General features: G+C 47.1%; 1 protein-coding gene across 2 annotated transcripts in view; it reads left to right on the forward strand.

Annotated features, from left to right (window-relative positions):
• Window positions 1-19,701, forward strand: part of CCNB3 (cyclin B3) — a 252,761-nt gene that overhangs the window by 108,538 nt on the left and 124,522 nt on the right. The window contains exon 1 of one of the 2 annotated variants that reach the window (XM_069648670.1): window positions 4,286-4,546. The exons of the other annotated variant lie outside the window; for it this stretch is intronic. The gene's annotated coding sequence lies outside the window, so the exon portion shown is untranslated. Of the gene's footprint in view, window positions 1-4,285; window positions 4,547-19,701 lie in introns of those variants that run through there. 2 annotated transcript variants of the gene reach the window in all.

Below are 19,701 nucleotides of genomic sequence, written 5' to 3' on the forward strand. Positions count from 1 at the left end.
ATGAGGGAGATTGGACATTATTACTATTGAAAATCACACCAATTCTGCATACACCGTTAGGTGAGTGCACTCATCTGGGTTCTATCAATAAATGTTTGGCACTTGTAAAACACACAAATAAAAAAAGGCAGTGTCTATTTGCCCAAACCATCTGGGAAAATATTAGACATTCTGTATTATTTGCTTGACATCTGGATAAATATTTATTTACCGTGGTTTTGTAGCACGCCGCATGTGAGACTGCTTGAAGGCACCAAAGCAAACATGTTTCCGCCACGTCTGCGTTATGTGCACAAAAGGCACTTGGCAGAAGGCGGTTATGATGATTCTTTATTGTTTCCTCGATAAAGAAATTCAGCTTCACCTTCCTCGGGCCAACTGCCCTATCAAAATCCTGTGGAACTGCCATCTTTGGAATTCATCTGCATGCATGCCAAGCCCCCTCTCTTGGCTATCTCGGGTGCGGTGGGGAGCTCCTGCAGATTATTAAGACAAAACATTGCTATTTTCAGGTTTCTACTCTCACAGTCCTAAAATATCCTTCATCGCAATGAAAATCAGAGGGCAAATTCAATTCTCTCACTTTCCGTCTTCCTGGTTGAGTCACAGTGTTAGCGCATATGTGTCCTGTGAGTTTACATTCTGGATGTGACTTACACTGCGAAATTCTAGTTTTACAAGAGATTAGAATAGGCTTTGAGACCATTATGCACAAACCCGGTAGGTTTGGTGAATGTAGTAAGCAAAATGCACTTTATAAAGCACTGCAATGGTTGCCACTACCTTAATGTAGGTTATGTACTGCTCATAATTGTGTGGCAGGCAGGGGTGAAGCAACAAATCAGAGCACTGGCCAGCACACGTATATTTACTTTAGGCGTGGCCCCAAAGATTGCAAAAACTAAGTCCTGCACGCTTTCATGGGGAGCAGGATATCATAAAGTACTGGCACGCTAGCATGGCCAGTGATGAAACATACACCACACATGATAACCCTCCTGCTTGAGGTTGGAGACATCCTACTTATTTTTACAAAAATGTTGCTCTTTTTTACTTTCTCCCTGCTAAAATATCCCTAGCTCCATTGCAATTCAGTGGTAAAATTCAATTCTCTATCTTTCCTTGACAAACTCTGCCGCCCAGGAGACCCAAAATGTGGGCATGTATGTGTCATTAATCTATGAATAAAGGGCCAGTCCCTGTGCTGCAGAAACAGGCAGCAATCAAAACATTTTACTCCAAACTATTTATTCACGCTGGAACACGCACACAGAAGCAGGTCCCCTTGCCCACCAACACAAACATAGGCGCCGAGTACCTGGGGGCAGCCAGGGAAGTTGACCCTGTACTCCTTGGTCCGTGGGGCCAGGAGTGTCATTTTTCTCTGGTGGATATTCTACATAGAGTTGTATGAGGTGGACCAAAAACAAGGCTCGAGTACTGTGCACTTTTAAATTGCTTGGCACGACAGGGCTTCTGGCTCCTCTTCTGCTAGACAGAGGCTCAATGAAGTGTTAGTATGCATTTTACAAAATTACCAATTGCTGCTCATTTCAAAAGTAGGAAATCCATTTCATGAATGGATCCCTTGAGCCTAACTGCTGGGTGGAGGAGGTATGAGAGGGGTGGACAGGCCAAAGCTGTTTTCCAGGTGCAGAAGTAGAGGGGAGGTGGAGATCCAGAAGCAGAATGCGGAGGAAAGACAGCTCAGCAGGTTAGGCGATTATTGCTGAAATCTTTTATGTTTAGACCTGCCTCTAAACCCTGTGGCTTTTTTCCAATTCTTGTGAAAAACGTGCTCTATAACGAGTTGTTTTGACATGGGGCTGGGCATGGTTAACTCTCTTCGCCTGGTGTGGGAATGTCTGCCCCTGTAGCGAAAAATGAAAAGTTGGCACCCATACATGACAGTACTAGTGTCATAATCACCCCTACCATACATGTCCGGCCACAGGGGAAACAACATAACTAAAAACATCAATGAACGTAGAGCAACCGCGATACACACCGATCAATCAATGGGGAAAAGCCAAGGTAAATATCCCACGGCATACTAAAGGACCAAACGGGAGACAGCCGCAATACAACCAAAGACAGTAAACATAGCAAACTAAGACAGAAACACTAGGACGAATCATCAAGAACCATGACCTTAACTATTACCATCCCCAACAGCCCTAGTGACAAAATATAGAAAGGGAAAGGAAGCACTGCACCACGAGCCCCAATGCAGTGGGTAAGAAACAGAATGTTTCATCACTACACACTGTCCACCAATACACAGCAGGAAGCACAATGCCCCACCACACAAAACTACAACTAAACAATAGTCCCAAGGATGTTCACCCCACAGAAACCAAAGAACCAATCAGGACAGAAGGATACGAATGACTGAATACACAAGCTGGCCAAGACGGATCCACTAGGACATCACATCAACACGACTCCGAACCTGAACCATTCAAGCCTTAACCAACCGGGATCACACTAGATAACCTGAGAATAGATATTACCTACCCAGTCCCACACCTGAAGATTAGGTTCAGACGCACCTACCAATCCAAACTATACTCAATAGGATACAGTTGGATCAGCACAACACCACCAAAGCGAGCCGGCCCACGAGGAACCAGCAACAACCCAACCCACAAGTATACAACTCTAACAGAACCATAAGTACCTGGATCAGGATACAGACCCCACTAACCCAACCCTCAATCTTCTGCATACTTAAACCCACACAAAAACACACAACCATCTCTCTCCCAGCAATCCACACGCACTTTACCACACCGCATCAACAACACCTAAACTTCACCCACCGCACTTGAGGCCTTGCCCGATCCGATACTAGCACCAAAGCCCAGCACTCGTTGTATACCGAGTTGAAGCTGCCAACAGCACACCACTTCTCCCACTCTCCTTCTCCACTCTTCCCGACTAACCCTACCCCCCCTTCCTGTTTACAGATCCGCCATTGCGCCTGGGGACCAATTCCGTTGGTGATGGTGCGTTGTACAAGTACCGTTAACCTAACATAACATGTCAACATTCTGCAGCACACCTGGGAGTGAGATTTTCTCACGTAAAGTCGGAGAATTACTTTTCCTCATTGAGTTGTATTGGGGTTGAAATAATTTTAGAAGGAAGTAAAAAAAAAAAAAAAAAAGCAACATTTTTGTAAAAAAAACTAAAATATCCGGTGTCTCACATCTAAATCCTGAAGGTTGTCACGTATGCCCCTAAAAAGCTCACACGTTTCCTAATTACATGCGTGGGATAGTCATCCAGTCCAGTTTTTTTCTCTTAAAATCCTGTGTCTTGCAATTGTCTTTTCCATTATGACTTGAGCCACAGCTCTCAACCTTTCGTGGCACCAACGTGGGAGAAACACCCAATATTTTTTGGGAGGTGGGGGAGTCAACTGATTGCAAGGGGCGGGTTGACACCCCCGCCAATAGCGTGAGTTGAGAGGTTTGGAGCGGTTCACCCTATAATCATATTAAAATGACCGATCAATCCCCCATCCAAAAACGCTGGTGTACTTGCAACAATGAACACTTTTTCTGGCTATTAGTTTGTATTAACCGCTGGTGAAGTGGTTAACATACTGGAACCAGACAGAACGTGGAGGCGGGCCACCAGCCTCGCCTAATCCTCTCTGCCGATTAGCTGTGATTTTCACTGGCCATGGCTGCTGTCACTCAGACCATGCTTCCCCCCAGCACCAAACCCGTGGCGTTAAGGTACGTATTGGGCTTCTTCTAGAACAACGCCGGCCTCAGGGCCGTATACACGACTAAGTTCACAAATGATTCCGCCCCACTTAAAGCGAGAAAGATCTAAAACTACACAATGGAAATACAATTGGATTTGAAAAAAAAATCAGTCGTAATTAAGCTCTAATCCCACACTGGCCGACACTCATTGGATGAACAGAGCCATTTCAGTAAAGTTATATTAAAGTCAATAACAGTATCTTAAATCAAGAAAAGTAGATTGGTGAATTAATGCAATATTGTAGGAAGTTGTATATGTACGTGTTCTAGTTTAATCTATCTTGGAAGATGTCTGCCATGCCAAGATATGACGTTCTTGATGTCTTGTCCTCTTTCTGTATCCATGCTCCTCAGCTACCAAGGGACATTTAAACCACGATGTTCCCCGCCCTCCTCCAGGGGTGGGCGGAGCCCACACAGCCATTCATTGCCTCTAGAAGGCGGGAGCACGGCTTTAGTCCCACCCACTTAAATGCCACAGCGTTCTGGCATTGGTCTATGTGAATGCAGATTTTTTCAAAAATTCCAAAACGCCCCCGCCCCTTAGCAACAGCATTCTTGGAAGTGTTGTGATTGGCGGGATGAGGACCAATCGAGAAAGCGCTTGGTTCTGCCGCAGTTTTCAAAAAATTGTGCACCTAAGGACAACACAAGGGAAGCTGATCAGGGTAGGCTGCGCTTGGGTTGGATGAGTATCGGGAATATTCTTTCGCAGGGGATCATTTTTAGGAACTGATCCACGAAGCCTAGGGAAGTAGTGCAGTCAGGTGAGTCCATTATTATTTTATTTACGGGCATATAAATGGTGTTATTTTTGTAGTCGTGGCTTGCTATATTCGATTATTCCCTATGGTGCCTTCCAGCCGCGGCAGACATCTGCACGCGTGCTTTGGTATCACGATCGCCTCATAGATCATTTTTTGTTTCTTCTCGTCGATCTGTGTTTATAATGCCACGAGCTTGCCCTTTGAGGATGTTATTGAGAAGCTATGGCGGAAGCGTGCTGTACAAAAGGGCATTTAAAGTTCTGTTGATGACCTATAGTCTCCTGCAGGGCTGTGCGCTCACACTGCGGCCCTTTGACGCTTTTTAGGGATTGCCGTTTGCTGGAATGCTGTTCAAACTCGGGTGTGTGTAGCTTGTTGTGATGGTGTGTTCTAGGAGGGCCACGCCCTAAGACATAGGAGTCCAAGAGCTTTCTACAATGAGATTCGAGAGATTTAGGTTGGAGCTAGTAATCCTTGCCATGCCTGTCGCACTGTTTGCAAGACTCCAGATGATTGCATTTCAGTGACTGGGGACACCGTGTCCCAGTGGTGGGGTTTGCTTTTCCTTTTTATTCTTTCGATTCCTTGAAGCTCATACAGGCCATGTTTACAGGTGATGCTGCACCAGTGCTGGCTTTAACTTTGTTTTCTGAGACTTCTAGTCCTGAAATTCCAATGTATGAATCCAGGACTAAACGTTCCAGAAAGCAAAGTTAAATCCAGCACCGGGCTCGCATTTCCTGGCTGGAATGGGCCATGTTGGCAGACGTGATAGCTGTACTACACCTCCCAGAATGCAACTGTTGGAGAAACTAAAGACTTTTACATTTTGGCATAGGTCATTTGGGTGATGCTGTGTGTTTATGCCCAGCGTGTAAAGAAAGCTGATGACACACGATGCGGGAGGGGGTATATCACACTTTGAGCCTCGTTTTTGGGTTTCGTCTCTTTATTCTCATATCCAATTACATGTACGTCATGGCCTCTCTGCCATGGCATGTTTGGCTGGTGCCCCGGGGGTCCCCAGCAGGCTGTGTCCTGGCTGAGATAGTCAGGACATCACATCCCTCCCCAAAGTTTTTCTGTCTTCGTTGTGGTTGGATTTGCCTGGCCTGCACCTGTTTCTCTTGGTTGCTTTGGGATGCTTCCCACCAGTGACTCCTGTTCGAGCCTCTGTTCCATTATTTCTGGAGGTTGTTGAGGTGGGGGTGTTGGAGTTCTCTTTATTTTTTTTCTCCATATGGTAGAGGGGACCTTCCGGAAACATTAGGAATTACATGTCACTGATTCAGTGTCTCTTTGCAGTGATTCTCATGGCAGCGTTCTTTTTTTTTTTTTTTTGTGGGGATCTGGTCTTAGCTAGGCCTGAGTCTCCGACGGTCATGTTATGGTGGCCGGATCTTCTCGCTTGGCTTTCTTTGGCGTTGGGCACCTAACTTGATCATAAACAACTTCTGGGACACCCCAGCTTTCAAGTAACAGTAAACCTACTTGTATAGGTACTCTGAACATTAGGGCTACTGCGTTGACTTGCATGGATGACTGGAGTATGTCAGTAGGATCGGAGAAACTTGTGGTCGTCTGGTTTCTCTGGTCTTTTGCAATTCTCACAATGTTGATGGGTGACATGGAATCGATCAGCGTCTCCATTTGCTTGTGGCCAACACCGGGTTCTTCAGTGGTGTTGAATGTTCAGGTTGTCAAAAAAACTCCTTGGCTCTTCTTCCCTTTGAAAGGTGGTCAGTTGGATTTATTAACCAGTTGAACACAATGCGTTACAAACATCTTCTCCGGAGCTGTTGCTACTGACAAAGCATCTGCCAATTTCACCTGCTCCGCTTCCGGGTACCTGCTGTGCTCGTCAAACCCGCGACTAGCGGGCATGTTGCAAACGTGCAGAAGCGGGTTTTGAAATTGAGGGGAGCTATTTAGCTCCTGCTTCTGTCAAGGTGAGCCTGGTTAGCTTGAAAGCAATTGGTGCCTTACAATCATGCATACGTCACATTTACTTTTATTATTTGAGAATGCTAACAAAGAAGACTTGGGACACATTTAAACATATTGAAGCATACATAATGGACAAAAAGTTAAGTGTTCTGCTCCTTTGACAGATTCTGAGTGCGCTGGGTTCTCGGTCCAGCCTACTGGATGATGCCTGATGCCCAGGAGCTGTTTTTTTGCTCCTGCTCATCAGATCTTAATTTTGAACGCTGAGAAGTCCATGCTGATTTATTCACACCTCTTTTGAATGTTTGGCATCCACACCGCGACTGTTTCCACAATGCCCTGTTGTCCTTTGTGTGCCAGGCAGAGTGCTTGAGAGCTACTGACAGAATGATTCAGTGACCTTTTAGGGTGGGGCATTCCGTGGACACGGCTCATGCTGGATGCTGCATATTCCTTGGAGCATCTCTTGAGCTGCTGGGTTTCTCCTGATAGTATGGCGTTCTTGGCCAGTTGTGAGTGGGTGTCTTCGGAAGTTGTGTTGACTGTCCGGAAGCCTCGTGGCCTTGCGCATACCACTGTTTAATCACATTCTGGTGGAGTGGCCGTTCTGAACAGTCTGTCGCGTTGTCAGCGCCAGCTCAGAGGGCCACTTCGACGTAGAACTGTTGCAGTTGCAGCATCCACTGCTCTAGCCAGTGTAGATAAATCCCTCCACGCTCACACCAGATAAAAAATGCAACCCACTAGGCAAAAAGGCCCAGCACACCTCTTGCAGGGAGAACAGTTTCATTTCCACAAAAATAGAAATGGCCCAGCAAAGCATGCTGCTGTCACATAACGTTCTGGCAAAATCAGTATGAGCAACACCTTATGAAGGCACATTGCCTCATCGGTGGCGTAAATTCCTTAATGTACAAATCCAACTGTCTGGTTGGACCCTGTACATAAGTTACCTGCTCCATAAGGGGTGCCAAGTCATTATTGCCAGCCAGCCTGTCGGTCTTCTTCCAAATGGGTTCCTCCTTGCGGGAAGCTACACCTAATTGGCGATTATGATCTCTAACCTAATGTGCACCTGGTACTGCAGACAAGAGCTAAAATGATAATTTGAGGTCATTGCACACGCTACCTTTATTAGACACGTTGGCGCTCATTCAAAGCTTCCCACCCTCGTTTTGGCTGTTTTACCCCTCCCGGCACCTCGCAGCACAAATCATGTGTCCAACGGTGAAGGCAACTGGTCCCTGCTTTCTGATCTTATCTGTTTGGTTAGGGGTTTAGCAGTTTATGGTCAGTGGTCTAAAACTGACTGGTACCTTGGAATACTGGGGGCATCTGGGTGCTATTACTTGGAGCTGGGACAGGGAAGATCAGAGGCTTGTGCCCTCCTGCACGTGCGATCGCTTTTCGCAGAGAGCTCTCGACCCCTTTGTGGCCTTACAGGGCACATTCCTTCTGGGATACAAATGCTGGCAACATGAGACAATGAAAGTCTATGAATCTCTGCATCTCTGGCCTTTCTCACTGGTGCCTATGCTACCACCTATTCCTGCATGCATACTTATTTCCATGTGTGTGACTCTGGCTGCAGCGCAAAGCTTGGGCTCAACTTCAATATGGCTGCTAAATATGTAAGATGGCGTCTAAGCCCCAGTGTGTTTTTTTTTTTAAGCGAAATCATGCACTACAGCCCCTGGCGATGCCCCTCTCCCAGAGCCCCTACAGTTCACTTCCTGGCTTCAGCCGCATCCGAAAGCGCTTCAGGGTTTGGGTGAACTCCCCCACGCACTGGTCGGGGGTGGGGAGGGGTGGGTTGAAGATCCTTTTGAATGTCGGCACTAATGGCGTATGGTCTGTGTACACTTTGTAGCTGTGAATTGTTGACAGTCCCAGAGTATGGCTAACATCTTTTTTTTTTCTTCAATATGAGCTCTGTTTTCATAAATGCCCGACTGGCAAAAGCAATTGCGTGTGTTGTCCCTCCGTTGCTTGTTCAGATGGCTCCCAGGCCCATTAAGCTGACGTCTACCAACAGCTATTTTCTAAAGTCTTTTTGTTTGTTTTCACTGGGACACAGCGTTTTTGTTCTGGCCACCACACCCAAGGCACTCCTTTCTGCATTGGTTCTCGCCGTGGCGGTGCTTTTTTTCGCAAGGTCGGGCATGAGGCAGGCAGTGTTGCCATCCATGGAGAAACTCCTGATCTCGGACACAGAGGCAGGATCGTCAGTGCTTTTGACATCTGCTCTCGCTGGATCGGACAATCCAAAGAGTACTAGTTCCTTTTCCAAATCTGCACTTTTCGGCATGGAGCATCGGGCCTGACGCTTTGAGGTGCTGGAGTACTGAGTTCATAGTGCTCTTCTGGGGACTGGCCATAGATGAGGATGGCACTGACATTTGTGGCTCTCGGTAGATCCTGCTTTGGAATACTTCGGCTGTGGATGAGGTTTCAAAGTTCAGCCTGCAGTTTCGCTGCAGCCCAATTGGGATGAGAACGTCATTATGTTCTGTGATTATTTTGCTAGTCTTCTGGCCGTATCCCAACCCCAGGTCTAGCTTGCTGTACACTTTGGCCCCTGTGAGGTCTACTATTAGTTCATCGATGGTCTGTGTCCTGTTGCCACATTGGGTAACCTCATATCGATACATATCCTTGCTGCGTGAGGTTGCTTGTCTTTGCTGTGACCACCATTGGAGATACCCACAATGTGGGGCTTGATGTCTTTTCAATGATGTGGAGGTACTGTAGCTTTAACTCTGCTTCAGGAACTTTCCTTGTGTGGAATTGCACGCAGCCGGTGTCATACAGCTGTGCGTTCTACCATGGGATCAATGTATCGCGTCAATGTTCTTGAGACAACCGGTCCCCTGGAATAACTTGGTGTTTGTCCAGCAGCTGTTCCATCTTGGGAGGAAGACGGAACAAGAACTGTTTGATCTTGAGTTCTGCAGTCTTGCAGCTAATCAGGGTCTCCATCCTGGCATCCACGCTATATATACGTGCGCTGCAATATTTTGTGGTTGTAGGTGAGGTTGGGTTTGAAAGATCTGTTTACTGACCGCGGCGAGTCACACATGCTCAATGCCAGCCTGAGTGTGCTGGCTTGTGTATTCCGGGTGTATGGCGGCAGGTGCCCTCACCCGCTCTGGTTTACTGTTTGGTGGCTGGCGGCTACAGTCCACGCTTGTACGATCTCTGCTCGTGTGCGATGTGTGCAGGGCCCAGGCTTCCTTGCCAATGCGATGCTCCTTTTTTTTTTTATGCGCAGCGTGCAAAGAAAGGAGACTACACATGCTAAGGGTCGATCACATTCTGAACCTCGTTTCTGGGGCACGCCTCCCTTTATTCTCATATCCCTAGTTACCTGCATGACATGGCCTCTGCTCCATACCATGTTTGGCTGGTGCCCTGGGGGTCCCCAGCAGGGAACCTAAGTCTGTGTCCTGACCGATGCGGTCAGGACTTCACATCTTGGTAGGAAACACACTGCTTCGTGGTTTGCTAAATACATCACAACACTGTCTTTGACCCAACTGGATTGCTTTGCCATATGTAGGCATTTTTCCCAGCATAAAGGAAGTTCGGAATAAGAATATGGCACTGGTTGACCTAAGCCCCGAGAAGGCCATTTTTTATGTCTGCAAATGTCGCACACCGTACAAGTTGTTCTTAAGGATTGTTTAATGGGAGGGAGTGTGGGGGTTAAATGGGTAGTTTCATTGACTTCAGTTGAGGTTATCGGCGGGGTGCAATGGGTCCACGGGGGGGGGTCACATGCTCAAATGCGGGTGAGATGGGAAGTATACACTTATCTGAGTGGTTGTATGTATGATCTGCACGGTATTCGGAAGGGGCGGTGGTTTGTATCTCGGCATACTTTCTGGGCACACGCTTTTGAGTACCGTGTACACATTTCACATTCGGCAGGGGGGTGGGGGGACGCACCATGCACAGGATGTAAAGCAAACTTGCGCTTTGTGACTAATTGAAAAAGTTCGTGTATTTGTAAATTTTCCCTGCGCACGTAATGAATATGATGGGAACAGACGGCCAATGCCTAGCCATCAGGAGGTCCAAGAAAAAGCAACGTCGCTTTCTCCCCTCCTTGGAGATTTCTAGAACACTGAAGGTTTCAGATATTCTAGTGACTAATTTAGAAAGCCGAGTAAATGGGCAGTAAGCATGCAGTGGATTACTGTATGGCATATTCGGAAAGTACAAGTTAATAGAAATATTTTAAAATGGGCCTTTTTTCCGAGCCAAACTTGCGTTGTGGCTCGCGATTCCCATGCATGCAAAGGCTGGATTCAGAGACGACTTGGTGCTGTAATTGCTTTAGTTGGCATGGTCAGTCCTGTGGCCCCTGCAGCCCTGGGGCCGGCAACACGCATCCTGTGGAAAGCTGACACTGTTGGGTGTGAAGGCTGTCTGTCTGGCTGGCAGCCTGCCAGGGGCACCCTGCTACTGTAATCCTTTGCCTTGGAATCGCACCCTGCGGAGTTCTTAGCTGACCCTTCTGTAGCTAATCTACATATGGCATCTAGAGGACTGGCGAGTGGCGGTCTCCTCGTTTAGGCGTCGTGGTGTTGTGTAAAGCGCTTCTATGCAGGGCAGCCAGCCGACCATGTCTAAATGGTCGCCGGGTAGATGGAAAGTGCCTTCTATCGTCCTGGGAGGATAGCTCAGCGGCAACGTGCTCGCCTTGGAAACAAGACGACACGAAGCAACACGGGGTCGATCCCCGGGTCCGTGCTTAGAAACCTCTGTGTATTAAGCGCGTTATAAATACGCAACTAACAGAAACATGTTCCTGTAACAGCGCCTCGATGCCCGCGGGCTGTGTGAGCGGTTTAAAAATGCAAATAAATAAAATAATAAAAATGTCATGGTACTCTGGTGAGACTTGCAATATATTTTGGGTTCATTGTCGGGTCCTTTATTCCTTCACCGTTTTGGTTTCTTGCTCCCTCTGAGCAGAGATATCGCACAGTGTTATGTAAAATGCACGTAAGGCTAATCGCAGAACTGTCCATTGTCGTTTCTGTAAAGCTGTCCTTGGCATCTAATTTCGCAGACACCTGTTGAATGGTGCAGGATATGCCATTTACCCGTATGCCATAATATGCCATTTACCCGCAGGGCAGAATACATTAACATTACCCTTTGTGCTGCTTGGCCCATATGATCATTACTTTAATCCATACAGTGGGAGGGTTCGCTCGTAAATTCGATCCTTGTGGAATACCATCGTTGGTTCTGTAGTCAGCGCAGAAGTCGTGGGTAAAACTTTTAACGGTACAGGCTAGGCACCATCTGGCATGCACACGGTACACTTTCCCCCACTGTCATATGTTCAGAAAACATTACCCATTATAAATATATGAACCCCAAAGCTGCCAACCCAAAGTAAATCCTTTTCTTTCTTGGCACTGTATTTATTCTTCCTATTGCTAACATATTGATTTTGTGTCAGGCACATGTGGTTTACTGAATGGCATTAACAACTGCACCAACTGAAACGTATTGTACCTAAAAAAGAACTTTTTTTTTTACATTGCATTTGAAGTTCTTTGAAGTCCAATGCTTTTTAGTTAACTTACGAATCCGCGGGCAGGATTTTCCAGCAGTAGCAAGGTAGCATTTTGAAACTTGTCTCTGCACATATTTAGCTGATCCTCCCGGAATCTAAGGCGGCTGCAGAATTGGTCTTTCATGGCGCTCACTCGTTGATCGCATTGAATGAAAGAGTGACTAGTGGAAGTGCTATAATGCACATTTTGAACAATGAGCTTGTAGATCAAGTCGCAGGGCATCGCTTTGAAAATTGGCCTTGACTTGCATTTTTTTGGAACCACATGGCATGGGCATCATGGCCCCTTGCTGCGACAAAGTTTGCTTTTGATAACTCCTTATTGTGTTTCTTTTGTCAAAAGCCAACATAGACGCACCGAAAGGTTGCATAGTGATCTAATCACTATAGCTTGTTTACCATCTGTCGGAGTCACCACTGACCATGTAATCCTAAAGGGACAGTGTTCAGTGGGTGCTGTTGATTTCTTTGTTGATTTTTGCAATAAATGTGCATTTACCTTCTTAAAGATAGTGGCAATAAAAACCTTTGAAAATGACAAAGTTAAAATGCATATCGGCACAAATACAGCCTAGAGCACCACAGCCCCATCATTACCGTTTTCAAGGTCTGAGCGCATTAGGACCCTTGTGATGCGAGTTAAGAGAGAGGAATGCTTTCATGGGTGGTGTCACAAATTGAGAATAGACCAGAGAAATATTTCACCCCCATTGCTCTGGATACTTCAAATTGAATGCAGAATCTGTACTGCCTGCTTGAGTCCAGGGCCATATGCAGAAGGCAGGTAGGTATGAAGGATCAAGAGAAGCAACACCTCGTGCCATGTGCAAATCTACACAGGACAGTGGGGGGGGGGCAGTTTATTTACTAGCAGAAAGCATTGATAGGTCGTGTTTACACAGTCTACAGCAGGGTCGTACTGGGGCATAAAATTGTTTCTGGCACTAACATAAGAGTGGCCCACAGTTGCAAATGGGAATTCATTCCTTTTGGAACACTGTTTTAATAGTACCCAGTGGGGAGATTTTTGATAAAATGTGATGCAAATTGTACATTTGAAAGAATGTTTATTCAGCAACAGTGATCAAAACTATTAGCCGCATAGACTCATCAAACGGGCCCACTTTGGCCAAAAAGGTGGCCCACTTTGACCCAAAAAACTGGCCCACACAAGCATTTCACATTTTTGGTTCCGCCATGGGCCTATTGCCCTAATGGTCAGTCCATGCCTGGTCTTTAGAGCTAAAGTTGTTTGTGGACATGCATCAGAAGGGCATCCAGTTCATCCCCCACCCCCCTTTGAATTCAGGGATGTGTAATTCCCATCTTTCAAATTGGTGGCAAAACTACAAATCCCAGAATTCAAACCTAAAACAGAACTGGATGGCTATCAGATACATGAGAAACTTAAGTTCCCTGAATCTAAACCTCGTGAAGAGTAATTTCATATGCATGACTTCTTTTTTTTTTTTTTTTTTTTTTTTTACACAATTTGCGTAGCGAGAACAAGAGCTGTTCCAATGTGTGTTTGCTCAGTGCAGTAGGACCTTAACTTACTGAACTAATGGCACATGATGGCGGCCTAGGCTGAATCGATACATTTCTGCTCCTGCTGGCTGAGTGGTTGCTAAGCAAAGTGCTCCTGGCTCAACTGTTTTGCTAGTCACTGAACATTTTATTACATTTGTTTACATACAAACAAAAGGAAAAATAAAATGCCCACTTTCAGTTCAGGCCCTCAGATCACCCTCGTGATGTCCCTGTGGTCTTGCTAATTGAAAATCACGACAATCCCCATAGAAGTTCTGACCTGTAGCGCAGAGCAGCATGACTGTGAAAAAGTTTAAAATTTGTATGCTGCCTTTCAAATAAATATTGCCTGAAACAATAACTGTTCTAGTTTGCCCATGAAATCCAGGTCTGGCGGAGTCTATGAACTGGAGTTTCTATTATGCTTATATAGCCAGTCAGCTCATTGTTACCAGATTTGCATGGGGAACACAAAGGTTCAGGCACTGGGCAGCTTTCAACACAATTTGCGCAAAGTCAGCTGATCTTTGACCCGACTCTACTGATCACAGAGAGAGCGGTCACTGCAGCAAAGCTTCATTCAATAATGTGGCCTCACTTTCCCTATGCTCTTGTCTGCCAAACAAGGCTCCCTTGGCAGACAGCACATCCAACAGTGCAAGACCAAGACTGTGCAGCACTTGCTTACTGCAGCCTTGCCAAATCTGATTGAAAAGTGCACTTAACGGTATAAACAACGTGACGGTTATTATTGTTCAATTAAGTTGTTCACTGTTTCTTTAACAGTATACCGTTTCATCCCTAGCGGAGATGAGTCCCCTCCATTTTTGAAGTACCTGTACACGCCACACATTTGTTTATGGTTCTCGGGTTGATAATTGGTTTTAACTTGTTTCCCTTTGACTAGGAATACATTGCTTACGAAACCTACTGAAGCCTCGTATACTTGCACTATGGCCCCTTTGTGCTCTAGTTTTCTCAGTTATATCTGTAGTAGTTGTTGGTCTTCTATACTTGATTGCATAGGACTCTGAGGCCACCAGCTCGCTAAGCTTAGAGTCAATCTTCACAGCAAACTCCTCCTGTTGGTAGTAATTGCATAGTTGGCATTTGCCGGCATGCAAATGGCCCTTGTGCCCATCCGGTTAAGATCACTGGATCCACTGTTTCATTTTTCTCCAGGGCCTACATTTTTGTGAGGACACACGATGTCCAGCAACTCCAGGACCTGTTCAGTCCTTTCCTCAAATCCTTCATATGTTTCCCCATGAAGGTGACTTCTCTATAGCGGGCGTGTTGGCTGTTCCTTCGGAGATGAAAGCTCTAGTGCGTTCAGCCTTGCTCCTGACCTCCTTCACCAAAGGCACCCTAAGGCAGTTCTTAAGATAGGCCGCCACCTTCATAGGTAGCTTCCACTCTGATCAAGGTGGATCCTCACCCTCTTCGACATCTTCCTCATCAACCTTCTTTTCTCCTGGGCTTTCTTGCACGCCTCATCCAACGATATCGATACTACTTCTCCCCAAGGGACTCTTGCCAGTCTTCATCCTCATTGCCTAAGCTACTGGATGACTCGTCATGCCACCTGCTACTCTTTGACCTGGATCTCACTTTTTACCTTTGCCACTTTTCCTCTTCTGTGGTGTGTGCCTGGGGGGGCGGAGGGGTCTGTTTCCAGGCTGCTTCCCCCCCCCCCCTTTCCTCTCCCGTTTAATACCCTTTATTCCTTCCATTCCATGGGAGAACTTTAACTAGTCCCCCATCAGTCGTCTGCTGTGACCCATGTCCCGTTGCACCCTTAGCCTTTATTTGCTCCATGTTGGGGTAAGGGCTCACCTTAGCTTTGCTATCACTGGTGCTACTCATCTTTTTATATTTTCCAGGAGTCTTGGGCCTGTACCTGTCAAAATACCCACTACTGTGTAATGGGTGAGTCCAGCTGCTGATATTTCAGCTACCAGGTTTTTCAGGGGACTGAGGCCGTCATAAAATGAGCGACGATACGCTCTTTAGGCCAGCAAGGGTGCTGTGTGTGGGAATCGGATCGCCCCTTCTGAAAGTTCCGTGAAGAGTATGAAAAATACAGGGTGTGGTAAACCTCTGCCTGAATACTGTCTGACTCGCTCCCCAATGGTCACGGAAGTGTGGAATGGAGCACCAGAACTAAGGATTTTGTCAAATACCATCAATGGATGAAAAGCAGAACGCTTAACTGGCTGCTCGAGCAAGAAAGAAATGGGTTTTCAAGGGAGTTCCAGTGTTTGAGGAGACATGACTGTGGATTGGGTATTTTTTGACACGCGTTTGTCAGGAACCAATAATGCTTGGACTAACTATCTGTTTCATTGCTGCTCCAGAAGTAAGGACAACGTGAGCCTCTGAATTGATACTAGACTAGAAATATTCATACCGCATATGATGGCTTTGTGTCCATGAATCAATTTCTATACCCTACCCTCCGCCTTGTTGCCTGTAATGATTGTATAACACCCCGCCCCACAACCTCTTAACACTGCAGGAATTGTCTTGTAACAATTTTGCTCTACCATCACTGTGTTGTAGGCAAATGCTTGATTTGCACTTTGGACTCATTTGCCTCATGGTGCTTCTCCCATCTCTAGTCTCATGCTGGACTTCTGCTGCATCACATAATCGCATGTATCCGGTCTTGCACTTGCTGTCCCCTGCAATACTATGTTATTATCGACCTCTGCAATTGTATTCTCTCCATTCTTGCCTCTCATTCTTTCACTTCCTGTTCTTCTCTGCTTTTCTCCTTTTCCCTCTCCTCCCCTCCCCCTTTCTTACTCTATCAGAAGTGTCCTCGGACATAGTAGGATACCTAGATGGTTTGTCTCCTCCATCTCACTCCTTATTCCCTCTCCAGCACTGTCTGAATTTACGATTGTCGCTTATGCTCCTCTCCTTGCCCCCCCCCCCCCCCCAACCCCCCATCATCCTCTTCTCTTGTAATCTGGCTCTATCAGAAATGTTGCCAGGCCTAGTATGTTAGTAGCCTGTCTGTTCCCATTACCTTCCTCCCTTCCTTTGTGTTTTAACTCTTGAACTATCTGAAATGTCGCCGAGGCAGATATGGTTCCCGGACCTTCTGGACTTGTCGGCGTCCCCGCCAATCAAGCTGCCGGTGGACGCGGATCTACTCTCCAGGGAAGGAGGCGCCATCCTCCACCACGACCCGAAATCGCTGAACTTGCAGGCCTGGCTCCTGCAGCGCTAGAGTTTGGAGGATACGACATACCGGCCGACTGCAGAGAGGTTCTTGCAAAGGCCAGGGCGTCCTCGACTCTTAAATGCTACGGACACAAATGGAAGAGGTTCTCTGTCTGGTGCCACGCACAGAAGATTAACCCTCTACGGATTACGGCTCCCCAGGTACTGCCGTACCTGCTGACGCTGGCCAAAGCTGGACTGGCACACGCGTCCATCAAGATTCATCTTGCTGCGATCTCCCGATACACCAGAACCACGGGGCGGACGTCCTTGTGGTCTCATCGTCTGGTGAAAGAGTTCATGAAGGGACTGTTCAGATCGTTCCCGCCGGTGAAGGCTCCGGCCCCGGCGTGGGAGCTCAACGTGGTGCTGACCAAGCTCATGGGACCTCCGTTCGAGCCTCTGCACTCGGGCCCCGTTGAAGTTTCTGTCGTAGAAAACAGCGTTTCTTGTGGCCATCACCTCCGCACGACGGGTGGGAGAGATCCAGGCCCTTTCCTGCAAGGCCCCGTACTTGACTTTTCACGACACAAGGGTAGTGCTCAGGACGCACCCCTCCTTCATGCCCAAGGTACCGTCGGACTTCCATCTCAACGAACCCTTGGTGTTTCCTGTGTTCTTCCCGTCGCCTTCGTCGCCGGCTGAGAGGACTTTGCACTCGCTGGATGTGGCTAGAGCGCTGAAGTTCTACGTGGACCGCACAAAGTGTTTTCGGAAGACGTCACAACTCTTTGTGAACTTTGGACCTGTCAATCAGGGGAAGGCTCTCTCGAAGGCTTCCATTTCCAGATGGCTCTCCGGCTGTATCATGTACTGTCATCGGTTGGCAAACCGACCGCTGCCTGGCCGTCCGAGAGCCCATTCCACCAGAGCGATCGCAGCTACCACGGAGTTACTTTCTGGTGTGCCCCTGCTGAACATATGCAGGGCTGCTACGTGGAGGTCGACGCACACCTTCACGAAATTCTACTGCGTCGATCGGGATTCCAGGGAGGAGTCCAGGGTCGGCCAAGCAGTGCTGCGCAACCTGTTCGCCTGAGGTGAGCCTGGTGAGGAGGTAAAATGCTTAATGTTGAGTTTGATGTAATGCTTAATGTTGAGCCTTTGCCACCTCCCGTGGTTGTGCATGTGTGTACTGCTATGTATTCTTTATTCATGAGCATGTGAATCCATGCCAGACCCCATGCTGGAGAAGGAACAAGTTACTTACCTGTAACTGTTGTTCTCCAGCATGGGTCTGGCATGGATTCACATGCGAACCCTCCCGCCTACCCCTCTGCGGCTCTTCACTTGGTCATACTGCCACTTCACGTGCTTCCAAATCTGAAGATGGCTGCCAGAGGCGGTGCTTAGGTAGAGGGCAGTCATTGGCTGTGGTCAGTATGACGCAGAGACCAGTGATTGGTTATTACTACGAAAGACAGATCAGAAACGAAACTGATACTGGTTTTTTTTTCTTTACCGAGGATTCCCAGCCTGACGGGGAATATTCATGAGCATGTGAATCCATGCCAGACCCATGCTGGAGAACAACAGTTACAGGTAAGTAACTTGTTCCTTGTCATCGGCACAGACCGCGACACTGAGGTCCATCAAGTTGCTGCTGTTCATGATGTCCTCCTGCATCAGCCTCACCAATAAGAGTAGTCGGCGGAGTCAAAGAGTCGTACACACGGTCCTACGCAGCCTGTTTCTGGGGTGAGTGTTACTGCTTCTGTTGAGCCTTGCCACCTCCCTTGGTTGTGTAAATATACTGCTGTGTAATTGCGCATGTGAATCCATCCAGACCCCATGCTTGAAGGTTACTGTTACGATGTGGCTTGAAGGAACACTTGCACTGACAGTAGAATTCGGTGAGATCATGTGGAGTGTTTGTTCAGGAGTATTCCCTTAGGCTATTGTGATGTAGGTTTACGTTTGTTGAGATTCTATTTTATACATTTGGTGGACCCTGAGGGAGATCTAGCTGTATGTGGGCAGCTGGGGGTCCTTTCATGTTATTAACTTACAATAAAATCCTTTAAACCTATTGTCTTGCCCTCCGATGTTTGCAACAGAACATTGGCGACGAGGAACTGCCCAAGATCGCAAGAAGGATCCGGAGGGACCCTCCGTGCAAGTAGCCAAGCCTGTGAAGTGAAGGCGTTACCGCTATAAAGGAACCGTATATAACGTAGCAAAGGCACGAGAACCCTCGTTCAGGTCTACCTCACAGCGTATGATAGAGGCGCAACTGCATCATCTCATTACCAACAGACGCCTGGAATAAGGCAATAGGAACCAGAAAAGGCAATATACCTGTAGGTGGCACACAACCACGCATCAAGGGAGAATAAGGTGTGTATTGGGGACATTTCAGGAAACTCTGAACAAGGCACTACTGGGGATCAAGGGCTGCTGTACATGTGCAGAGAACAAAGGATACGGGTGAGCAGGCAAGAAGCAGGCAAGAGAGAAGAGGGCAGGAAAGAAGTGAGGGAGCCAAAGTGAGAACATGACAAGCAAACATTAAGGTGCACAAGGCGGATGACGAGCAAATATTAAAGGAGGTGCACAAGGCGAGCAGAGCGTTCTACAGGTGTAATAGATTCTGAGCAGTGAACTGAGCTGGTGCTGTGAACCAGATGGCAATGTCATGAATAAGCGGGCCACCAGTGTCATGCCTACCCCGGGTACGCCAAAGATTGCGTGGTCACAATGGAAGATACTTTAAAGCAGAATGCAGCAATTCATATCCTAATATAGGAAAATGGTAATACTCATGCATTTCCTTGGGTACGAGGGGCAGAGAATTTTCGAGACTCTTCCCCAGATGCAGGATGATGGGACTGGAGATTCTCCAAATGAACTAGAT

Source organism: Ambystoma mexicanum, chromosome 2q, assembly GCF_040938575.1.
Source record: "Ambystoma mexicanum isolate Mex_15411 chromosome 2q, UKY_AmexF1_1, whole genome shotgun sequence".
Classification (NCBI taxonomy): Eukaryota; Metazoa; Chordata; class Amphibia; order Caudata; family Ambystomatidae; genus Ambystoma; species Ambystoma mexicanum.